General features: G+C 42.1%; 1 long non-coding RNA gene across 1 annotated transcript; it reads left to right on the top strand.

Annotated features, from left to right (window-relative positions):
• Positions 1 to 5,957: 5,957 nt before the first annotated feature.
• On the top strand, positions 5,958 to 10,417 carry LOC138979466 (uncharacterized). Its single transcript, XR_011460045.1, has 3 exons — positions 5,958 to 6,219; positions 6,537 to 6,630; positions 9,860 to 10,417. It is a non-coding gene; the product is annotated as an uncharacterized lncRNA (long non-coding RNA).
• Positions 10,418 to 12,182: the final 1,765 nt, after the last annotated feature.

Below are 12,182 nucleotides of genomic sequence, written 5' to 3'. Positions count from 1 at the left end.
GCTCCTAACATGGACCATTTGTGATTTTTTCTGTATTTAATTTTTGCTGAATGTCTATCAAAGCTATTTCACTCTAATTAGGCCTAACGGTTAACCTAAGAGAGAAGGACTACCAAACACAAAATGAAACTTCTTCGCAAGAAAACAAGCTAGTTATCAGCATGAAACAAAAAGTGTTCCATTTTAGGAGCCCTTCCCCTACATGAAGTGTGCGATGAAGATGATGACTTTGATGATGATGATCTTGTTTTGCATGTGAATGGTGTTTTTATTGCAGGAAAGAAAGATGAATACTCTGATGATGTTTTGCTGGTAGATGATGATGATCAGAAAAGTGATGTTGTGTTTCATGTTGATGGTGATGACAAGTCAGAAAAGTCAGTGCATGCCAAAATGTTAGTTGGACAAGACAAGACAAATGTGATTTTCCAATTTGACAGTGGCGCGACAATCAACAGTTTTTCAGTTGACACATACAAGACAGTGACAGGAGACAGTAAGCTGACAGACCTACAGAAGAGTGACAAAAGACTGCTGATGTAGCCTATGACAAGTCGGTAGTGAAGCCTTTAGGGGAAAGGATTCTGTCAGTCGAAAAACCCCAAAACAATAGTCACCACACAGTCAGATTTATTGTTGTAGAGGGAAAGGTCAAGTCTATCCTGGGTTGTAGGGCAATACAACACATGGGGTTGGTCACGGTCAACAAAGAGAACATCGCAGTCATCACAGACAATCAGACAAAAATTCATGTCAGAGTTCAAGGATGTTTTTGAAGGGGAACTAGGTCGACTTGAAGGAGATTTGCATCTAGTAGTAGACCCGACAGTCCATCCAGTCAAGTTACCGTGCAGAAAATGGCCAAGTCCAGTGAAGGAGAAGGTCAAAGGAGAACTTGAGAGGCTCCAAGAGCTAGGAGTTGTTACACCGGTGAACGTACCAACAGATTGGGTCAACAGTCTGGTGGTGACTATGAAGCCCAATGGCAAGCCAAGGTTATGCATTGGCCCCAAACCGCTGAATAAGGCATTGAAGCGTAACCACTATCCGATGAAAACCATCGACGATGCGTTGGAAGACATGGTCGGAGCACGATACTTCACCCACATGGATGCTAAAAATGGGTTTTGGCATGTCGTCATGGAGGAAGAGAGCTCTATGCTGACCACATTTGAAACTCCATTTGGTAAGTTTCGCTGGAAACGTATGCCGTTTGGTGTCTCAGTAAGTCCAGAAGAATTCCAACGGAGGATCGACGATGCAGTCAAAGGCCTGCCGGGTGTCTTTGCAGTCCATGATGATTTCATAATTTGGAGGAAAGGTGAAACAGATGAAACTACGTCAACCAACCATGATGAAAACGTGAGAAGATTTCTTCTGCGATGCAGGGAGACAGGGGTGAAACTCAACCGCGAGAAGGTCGAGTACAAGAAGAAGGAACTGACATATCTGGGACACATCATTTCAAGAGAAGGTCTCAAAGCGGACCCAAAGAAAATTGATGCAGTCAAACAGATTCAGCCTCCAGAAGACAGAGCAGCAGTCCAGCTCCTACAAGGAATGGTGGGTTACCTGCAGAAGTTCTGCCCCAACCTGTCAGAAATCGCTACACCATTGAGAGAACTGGTGAAAAAGAAGAACAACTTCAGATGGGACAACGACGTCCATGGAAGAGCGCTCGAAGAGATCAAGAAAGTGCTGTCAGAATCACCAGTGCTACGATTCTTCGATCAGAATGCAGAAATCACACTCCAGTGTGACGCATCTGAGTTTGGACTAGGAACTTGTCTCCTTGCAGATGGACAACCAGTCCAATACGCCTTAAGAGCATTGACAGAAACTGAGCGCAACTACGCTCAAATTGGGAAAGAAATGCTAGCGATTGTCTTCGGACTGGAACGCTTCGAGAGATACGTGTATGGACGACAAATTGAGGTCGAGACAGACCCCAAACCGCTCATTCCAATACACAAGAAGAGCCTTCTATCAGCACCAAAGAGATTGCAGAGGATGCTACCGAGGACACAGAAGTATCAGTACAGTCTAGTGTACAAGAAGGGTACAGAGATGTATCTTGCAGACACACTTAGCAGAGCCGTGAAAGCAGGGTCACAGGGAAGAGGAAGCACAGACAGAGAAGAAATCTTTCAGACGGAGTTTGAAAGAGAGGTCGAAAGCATCGACATGGCAGTTCCCATTGCAGTGTCAGAAAGCCGGATGATAGAACTGCAATCAGCGACAAAAGAAGACTCAGATATGGCAACGCTGATGAACCTGATACAGTCGGGATGGCCAGAAGAACGCCGAAAAGTAGGCTACCACTCAACCTTCAGGCATATTTTCCATTCAGGGAAGAGCTGTCCGCACAGAATGGACTCATCTTCAAGGGAGAGAGGATAGTGGTGCCAAAGAAGAAGCGGGAGAAGATCCTCCAGCTACTCCATCAAGCACATACAGGAATCCAAGGCTGTATGAGAAGAGCCAGGGAAGTGGTATACTGGCCAGGACTCAACACCGACATGGAGAACCTGGTGCGTCAGTGTGCAACGTGTCAAACGTTCCAACGAAACCAGATAAAAGAGCCAATGATCACACACCCGATTCCAAAACGACCTTGGGAATCGGTAGGATGCGACCTGATGGACTTCAACGGCAAGCCGTATGTGGTCCTGGTTGACTACTATTCAGACTTCTTTGAGATAGACAGGCTAGAAAACAAAACAGCGGAAGAAGTCATCTACAAACTCAAGTCGCAGTTGGCAAGACATGGCATTCCGGAGCGTATGATCACAGACAACGGGCCACCGTTCAGTTCACAAAAGTTTCATGACTTCGCAGAAGCATGGGAATTGGAACACATTACAAGCTCACCATACTACCCACAATTAAATGGGAAAGCCGAGAACGCAGTCAAGCAAGCAAAAACACTGATGAAGAAAACACTAGAGAGCAAGTCAGACTCATAATTAGCTTTGCTAGAGCTCAGGAACACTCCATCAGAAACCATGGAAACGTCTCCTAACCAAAGATTGTTCAGTCGCAGAACTAGAACGAGAGTTCCAACAGCAAGAACATTGCTTAAACCACAAACATGTCGTGAAGTTCAGCAAAAACTCATCAACCGCAAAGAAAAACAAGCAAAGTACTACAACAGAGGTACAGCTGAATTAGAAACAATCAAGCCTGGACAAACAGTCCGAGTCAAACTAGGCCAACAGTGGGTGAAAGCAAAGGTCGAACATCAAGTTGATGTTAGGTCATATAAACTTCGCACAGAAGACGGTCGTGAATACAGGCGCAACAGAAGGGAACTCCGACCCACATTCGAATCAGTGAACACACCTGCTGAAAAAACAAACGCAAAACTCCAGGAAAATGAAAGATTGAGACGCATGAATGACATGTCACTAGAGAGTCACAAAAACTCAGAAGTCAAAAGCAATGTTTCGCAGAACAAAACAACAGAACCACAGGAAGAAATTCAAAAAGAAACAAAAGAAACAAGAGGCGAAGCCATCAAGGCTCACGTAAGAAATCGACAAACAGTAACACACACACACACACACACACACACACACACACACACACACACACACACACACACACACACACACACACACACACACACACAGAAAGAGCATAGGTGAAACTGTGCAAGAAAGCGAGATGTCCACTAGATCTAGATCTGTCTGTCTACATAGCTACTTACAGGGACACGACTGCCAACTAGTCTCGGCCCGCTCAAAATAATAATGACCGAGACTTTCAGTACTTCCTTCGCGTGACGTCTAACCCTCTTACGTCATAATGTGACGTCAATGTAATGTGACGTCTTCAAATGTTAGAGTTTCTACCACAGACATACACACGCACGCACGCACGCACATACGCACGCACGCACAGACAGACAAAGTTACGATCGCATAGGCTACACTTACGTGAGCCAATAATAACGCTTGAAGGGCCTGAAGTTGAAAGAGAGAGAGAGAGAGAGAGAGAGAGAGAGAGAGAGAGAGAGAGAGAGAGAGAGAGAGAGAGAGAGAGAGAGAGAGAGAGAGAGAGAGTGTCAACAATAATACCTGCGACACGACTGCCAACTAGTCTCGGCCCGCTCAAAGTAACAATGACCGAGACTTTCAGTAATTCCTTCGCGTGACGTCTAACCCTCTTACGCCATAATGTGACGTCTTCAAATGACGAAATGTTAAAGTTTCTACCACAGACATACACACGCACGCACATACGTGCGTGTGACGTCTTCAAATGACGAAACGTTAAAGTTTCTATCACACACGCACGCACGCACAGACAGACAAAAGTTAGCATCGCATAGGCTACACTTACGTGAGCCAAAAATTAAAAATGTGTGACAAGTTAGAAAATGACATTGTATTAATGATGACAAGTTTGGAAACAAGTGCTAAAGTGAAACAGTGTACTAACTCGACGGATAACGGTGTTCAGGCAAAGTAGTCTTAATTGAAAGGTTGAATTTGCTGAGACCCCCCGCGGGTTAGGGGGAAGAATTTACCCGATGCTCCCCAGCATGTCGTAAGAGGCGACTAACGGATTCTGTTTCTCCTTTTACCCTTGTTAAGTGTTTCTTGTATAGAATATAGTCAATGTTTGTAAAGATTTTAGTCAAGCAGTATGTAAGAAATGTTAAGTCCCTTGTACTGGAAACTTGCATTCTCCCAGTAAGGTCATATATTGTACTACGTTGCAAGCCCCTGGAGCAATTTTTTTATTAGTGCTTTTGTGAACAAGAAACAATTAACAAGTGGCTCTATCCCACCCCCACCCCCCCTTTCCCCGTCGCGATATAACCTTGAACGGTTGAAAACGACGTTAAACACCAAATAAAGAAAGAACGAAAGAATTTGCTGAGTTATCTTCTTTTAATTTTCTTTAGAGAAAAGGGGATGTTACGAGAGTAGGGAGATTTAAAAAACGAAACGTCGCGACGTTTCGTTTTGAAGTTGTGGTAAACGTCATCATTTCGGGGGTCTCTCGCTGGAAAGGTGAAGGTCAACTGAAACGGAACGTGGAACGTCAAAACGCAGTCACGTTTTCCACCCCCAAAAAACGAACAATATTTCGTCAATTTTTGTGAGTATTTTTGCACACTAACAGTTTTATTTGTTGGCCATTTTATGCATTGCTAGATTCATCAACCCTTTCACAGTCTTTCAGCGCTGAGAATGTGTTCATTGGAGGTAGACAACTGTTGTGAACTGAAATATTTTGAAGGGTGCTGATCCTGGTACATTTATCCAACTTCATGGTGAGAAAGCAAATGGCGAAGCAGAAGTAGGTCATCGCATCGAATTTTTATTCTGGCTTCGTATGTGATTTTGTATAAACAAAGTCTGTGTGATTTATTTGGACTGAAAATAATCAAAGTATGCCCGATTCTGGACCACCTCCTAGGGTGTTTTTTTCCATTCTGATCGAGGACAGACGTGATAATTTCACTTGAAGATTCATCGCCCTTCCTTCATTCCGAAACGAAACGTGAATACATCTAAATCTTGTCTGCGGCCTATGCCGTCTCGTTTCACGTTCCGTTTCGCGGGGTGACTCATTCACCAAACGAAACGAGCTGCAAAACGAAACGTGCTGTCTTTTAAATCTCCCTGCGAGCACATGGCCGAGACTATGTACACGCGCATGAATATGACGTCATGAATGTACGTCATGATCGCGCATGCGGGCCCTCCCCCCGATCTATGGCGGAATAAACTAACTGTCATTTGAACCTGCTGTGCCTTCTGTGTGCTTTACGCAAGGACTCACGAACATCAATGCCCACAGAACACGAAAGAAATCGTTACAGGGTCAAAGGTCACAGAAGATTTGCGTCTTGCAGCGAAGGAAAGAATCGCGATCTTGTTTCCGACTCATTGCCTCTTTGTGTTAGGTCACGTGACGGTATGACCTCGACTCTTGTATAGCTTGAGTTATAGGTCAATGCCGTTCTTTTTTAGGGGGTTGCTTCCCCTTTGGGGTGAAGCGTAGTTCAGTGTCCTAGCACTTTAACTGAAGTTAATGCTATCTATGTGAGTTGGTAAGTATATTAATTAAATCAAAATTTATTTTTGAAATTTTATATTCTTGTTCTCCCTTAAATTGCTGGTGTTATTTTCATCATTACAGTATCTGTCCATTGAGTCTGCGTCTGAGCTGTGATGGGACCAAAAAGATTCCAGAATGAAAGAGGTAACTTTTACTGATCTTTATTTAGTTGATGGAGAAGTTGGTTCACATAATGCATTACAGAGCTGCTGCCTTTTTAGATATATTAAACATTGTACCAGTCATTACATGATCAAACTGTGTTAGCCACCCCACCTTCCCCGGTTCCCAGCTATCCTTCTATCCCCGCCTCTAAACCCCCAAATCAAATTTACTGACACAACACTGATTTTCATTTTACCTTATTTAAGTGTTCTTTGAATAAAATTATATAGCCTGTTGCTGCTGCAAATGTTGTTGTGACTGTTCTTCCTCAGTGTATATTTTTTTCGTTTCCTCAGAATGCAGTTCTCCCATGCACCACAGCGTCTATCAATGGAGTCTACAATATTGTCTGGGATGTGATTTGAGCAAGAGCATGTCAGAATGATCAAGGTAACTTTTTAAACACACAGAACTGATCAAACTGTAGAATTCAAGTACACAATTTCAGATGTTTTCAAATGCATAACATACTGCAACATGTACAGTCAGTGTCTTTCTCCACATAAAGAGTGTGAGGTTTTCTTGGTAAAATTGCGATTTTTGTCGCTATGCGCAGAGTGCGACCTTTTTATTTGATTTTTGTACTATAAAGGCAGATATATATTCAAATAAAAGAAAGTCTTGCATGGGGAGGAAGGAATATGCATGAGGCTTTTGACAAGACAAACTGTCCTTATTAGAGCCTAAACATACGTTCCTTACCGTTAGAACCAAAATGTCAGACATCATAGATGCTCCAATTAAACAAAAGAAGGGCATCCTTTTACTTAAACATAATTATACACTGTACCGCACATTAATAACCTGGTTGTGTTCTGTGGCAGTGCATTGTGGGAACCTTTTTGCTTAATGAATTTCACATGTGTCTGTAACTTGAATCTCCACCAAAAGAAGCTGGACGTAAAAAGGGGTGTCTGAAAAAAAGCGCCATATTTCCTTTTTGATCTCTTTTTTTTTCGCAGTCAAAAATGTGATTAAAAAGAAAATAGGGAGGTTTTTTTACCATCCTGTATAGTCTTGTTGTTCCCATGTAAAAACCTAGTCAAACATGTGGTGTCTGATATGCTGGGTAATATGGTGAGGAACATGCCTTTAAAGGCCCAGTGATAATTGTGAAAGCCGTTCTGCTCAGCTGGAATTTGATGAATTTTGTTGTTGTTGTGTTTAATGAAATGAATTCGCAAAAAGGAAAACAATTTTTTTTACTGTTCACACAAAGCACTTGTAGATAGTTGGTATGTGCCGCATGTCAGGGGTGGTCTTATGTCTTTCAATCAATCAATATGAGGCTTATTCCGTGGGTACAGTTCTAAGCGCAGGGATTTTAATTTTTTTAATTTTTATGCAATTTATATCGCGCACATATTCAAGGCGCAGGGATTTATTTATGCCGTGTGAGATGGAATTTTTTTACACAATACATCACGCATTCACATCGGCCAGCAGATCGCAGCCATTTCGGCGCATATCCTACTTTTCACGGCCTATTATTCCAAGTCACACGGGTATTTTGGTGGACATTTTTATCTATGCCTATACAATTTTGCCAGGAAAGACCCTTTTGTCAATCGTGGGATCTTTAACGTGCACACCCCAATGTAGTGTACACGGAAGGGACCTCGGTTTTTCGTCTCATCCGAAAGACTAGCACTTGAACCCACCACCTAGGTTAGGAAAGGGGGGAGAAAATTGCTAACGCCCTGACCCAGGGTCGAACTCGCAACCTCTCGCTTCCGAGCGCAAGTGCGTTACCACTCGGCCACCCGGTCCTAATACATACAGGTAAACTGACAGGTACTTTTCCACAGTGGAACCCCCCTTTCAGACCCATTCATTTCAGACTTCCTCCTTTTTAAGATCTTGCTTCTTTAGATGTTCTGTGACGGGTGAAGTGGCGCGCAGTGGTAAGACGTCAGCCTCCTAATCGGGAGGTCGTGAGTTCGAATCCCGGTCGCTGCCGCCTGGTGGGTTAAGAGTGGAGATTTTTCCGATCTCCCAGGTCAACTTATGTGCAGACCTGCTTAGTGACTTAATCCCCTTCGTGTGTACACGCAAGCACAAGACCAAGTGCGCACGGAAAAGATCCTGTAAACCATGTCGGAGTTCGGTGGGTTATGGAAACACGAAAATACCCAGCATGCCTACTCAACGAAAGCGGAGTGAAGCTGACTATGCTCTCAGAGTATAGTGTGGGGAACCCAAATGGGCAAACGAGCTCACACGTCACCAGAATTTCTGGAACGCTGAAGAAGAAGAAGATGTTCTGTTCATAACCTGTAAATTACCCCCATTTTTAGACCCCTTCCATTTTAAGACTTGATTTTCTCACATTTTTTAAGGTCTTAAAAGGGGTTTCCCCTGTACTCCTAAAAAACCCTGACCCACAAAGTAATTTAATTATAACTGCTGTAATCGTTCCTTCCGTGTGCTATTATCTGTGGGTTTTTTTTTTTTTCTCTCCTGTGTTGTCTCATCCTCTGTGCGCCCTGAAAGAGACCTCCGGGTCGAAATTGCCGTACCTTGTCTTATCCAGCTGTGATCCCGCCTTCGTATTAATGTGAGGGCAGTACCTTTTTTAAACTTTCAATATTGACCGTACGTTTTGCATAAAACACCAATAATGAATTAAAAATACATCAGAAAAATTATTTCCTCACTATACACAATAACCCCTCATTTAAAGGCTGACAAAGTCCTATTTAATTAGTTTACTTACTTCCAGGGCTTTTCCCATCGTTGCGGGGATGTATAAATTAAGCTTCCTGCAAAGTTTTAGGTTTGAAGTCCTTACCAATTACAAGAAATAATCAATTCTTAATAAAGTTTATTGCTATCTTTAGAAACAGTTCTCCAGGGCTTGGGCTATTTTTAGACCGTCAACACAGACAGTACAGCTTCGTCAATCCCCGCGTGAAGGAAATCGCTCACCTTCCACGTGCAAAACGTAGTGATATTGACACGCCAGATTAGCGCGGTAGCGGATTGTGCTAAGTAGGAAAGCGCGCTTTTCTGTATTCTTGTTAACTTCGCAATTTCCGGAAAACATCCACTTTCACTTTGAGACTGTTCTGTTTACATTCGACACTATCAACACCACTTTGCAATACTGAAATAATTTTTTCTGTTTTTGAAAGCTACAGCCAATCGTTATTATATCCCCTTAGGTACAGTTTTATAACATTATTGGCACATGTAAACAATAGGAATTAATTAATGAACGCTACGAAAAGGGCAGCCTTTAACCTATGAACTTGCAACTGTGTTGACCTGTGTAATGTCACATAGACCACCACCATCTCTCTCTCTGTCTCTGTCTCTCTCTCTCTCTTACACCCCTTACCTGTTCGCAAACCTTTACCCAAATGTATGCTAAATGTATATACAATACAAGACAAGACAAGACATGGCAAGACAAGACAAGTTAGGAAAAGGTTGCCAGTAGGCCAATAGAGGGATGACAAGACAAGGCATGACAAGACAAGACAGGACAGGACAGGGATCACAAAAAAAAGAAAGAAAAAAGAAAGATAACTAATTCGGTCAACAGATGTTAAAGAAATAAGCATTTGTTTGGGTTGAATGTTTGGGTGTCACCCTGTATATATTTGTATTTTTGCAGGACAGGGTCGAGTTGTGATGATGTCAGGGCGACTGAAGACACACCAACAAGTATTCTTCGGAAGTGTTTGGAACACAAATGAACATTATTTCATAATAAAAAGGCGGCTGACATTGATGTTCATATCGGTTCATGTTCATATTCTCAGCACAGACGTGTGCTTAGAAATCGGATGTTTAAGAACAAGAGACAACCCTGAATAAAGCCTTATGAAATATGGTTGGAGCTGGATCAAAAGTGTGTGTGTGTGTGTGTGTGTGTGTGTGATTGAAGGGCAACATTTATAAATGATGAGACAGAAAGCTAAAGCACATCCTTTTATCGTACGTTCCATATCGTCCTCCTACTTTAAATGCTTGCTAATACAGACGTTCTCCAAGAAAATGTCTATCCAGTAATGTTTTGTTTATCGCAATGAAAGCTTTTTTTTTAGAAGAATGAAGAGGAATCAAATTTTTAAAAAACAAAAAAACAAGACAATTGAATTGCTCAAAACGTAAAGAAACAGGATGATTTTGGTTCAGTAGTACTATTTGTAGACCCTTAAAGCAATACATCCACAAGGCATTCCAGTGTATCAGTGCAAATAGAAAATTTCTGATATAACTTGAAAATTAAAACAGACAATTGTGATAAAAAGAACCAAAATACCGAGTAGTTTTTTTTTTAGGTCTCCCTCTTCACTCAATCCCCAAACTCATATTCTGTACCGAAAAGAGCTCAAACACACACGTGGACAGACAGACACGCACACACACTTTGGTAAACATCATGTATGCTTCTCGACTCTGCTGATCCACAATTAGAAATATCGCTATCATCATTTATTTTTGGTCACCGTCTTTCCCTTTTCACAGGCAAGTTTTTGTGTGTAGCATTTCCCATAGAACCCCGATGGCTCCACGGTAGACACAATGATCAGTCCATACCAGTCATGTTATTTTCTCGAATCAATTTATAACCTTTAACCCAGGAGGGTAAATGACATGGAAGGCTTCGGGTAATCTTGAACTTTAATGTGTTAAATTCATAGCTCATAATTCAGAGGCATTCAAGCCTCCAAATTTGGAGAACCTGCACTTGTAATCATAACAAGTCTTTTAGATCCCTTTAAAGTCACGGAATGAACTCCGATGAACTGTACGAATCATAGCGTACTCTGGTACGAATGCATTTTGTTTACATGCGTCAAAGAAGGAATTATCCGTGTCAGCGGACAGGGGAGGCAATTTTGTCGTGTAATTGAAGTCCCTTGGTTGACAACCTACGCCATTTTCGCCGATCAAACAACCAAATTAATTAATTATGCTTAGGTTTGGAGCTTAATTCGTCAATTAATTTCATGATAAATGTTCTTGGGCTTGATTACAGGTACTTGGATCTAAAATAAGTAAAGTATGCCACTCGATTCTGAGCTATGAATTTAACACACTAAAGTTCAAGATTACCAGGCTTCGTGCACCATGATCAAGTCGGAAGGAGAGACCCAAATCGACAACCAGCACGGAGTTACCACTCAATCGGTGATTTCGTCTTGGAGGCAGCCATTTTTGGAAGGGGAATAACTTACTTGCTTTTATTGTCGACTCGGAGTGAGCTCCCCTCGTTTGTCGGCGATCCAGGTTTCGTGTCCTGGACGAACTAGTCCTTGAGTTTGCCGAACAAGTTCACCCAGTTAAGACACAAACCATGGTTCGCGAACCTTAGTTCGGCGAACCAATGGTTCGTCTGGTTAAGAACAGCTTTGCCTGTCATTTAGCTTGCTCGGCTTTGTTAGATGTTTGCATTTCTTATTGCTATGTTCTTTGCTTTTATTCTTATTTGCGCTTCGTTTATGGACCGGCTCCTAATATGGACCACCTCCTGTTCTGACAAACTAACGGCGCTAGAGCGCTAAAAGTACAATTTCATTCGCTGTATTCACCCTCTCTGGATAACTTGCACATGTATGTCAAAACAGTTGAAAAAACACAAACCTCAAAACCGTTAGGCTTTTTATCTTTTTTTCACTTTTGGCAGCGTTCACTCTAAATTTGACGACTAAAACGGACTCGTTTCTGTCAACAGCCAAAGCTTTCATCACACAAAAATTGCTATTATGTGATAGCTAAGACCTTATTTGTTACATTTTAGCAGTTTTGACCCCGAGTTTCTACTGCCCCCCCCCCCCCCCCCCCCCCCAAAAAAAAAAATCTCAAAGTATGTGTGAGTCCTCTAACATGGACCACCTTCAACAAATCGAAGAAATTAAAAGCTAAAGGCTATTTTAATTAATTCATTAAGAAACTTGCTGAAAATAACCTATAACTAGCCCTCGAGATTT

The sequence above is a fragment of the Littorina saxatilis genome, linkage group LG1, assembly GCF_037325665.1.
Source record: "Littorina saxatilis isolate snail1 linkage group LG1, US_GU_Lsax_2.0, whole genome shotgun sequence".
Lineage (NCBI taxonomy): Eukaryota > Metazoa > Mollusca > Gastropoda > Littorinimorpha > Littorinidae > Littorina > Littorina saxatilis.
This window is presented reverse-complemented; position numbering and strand designations above follow the sequence as displayed.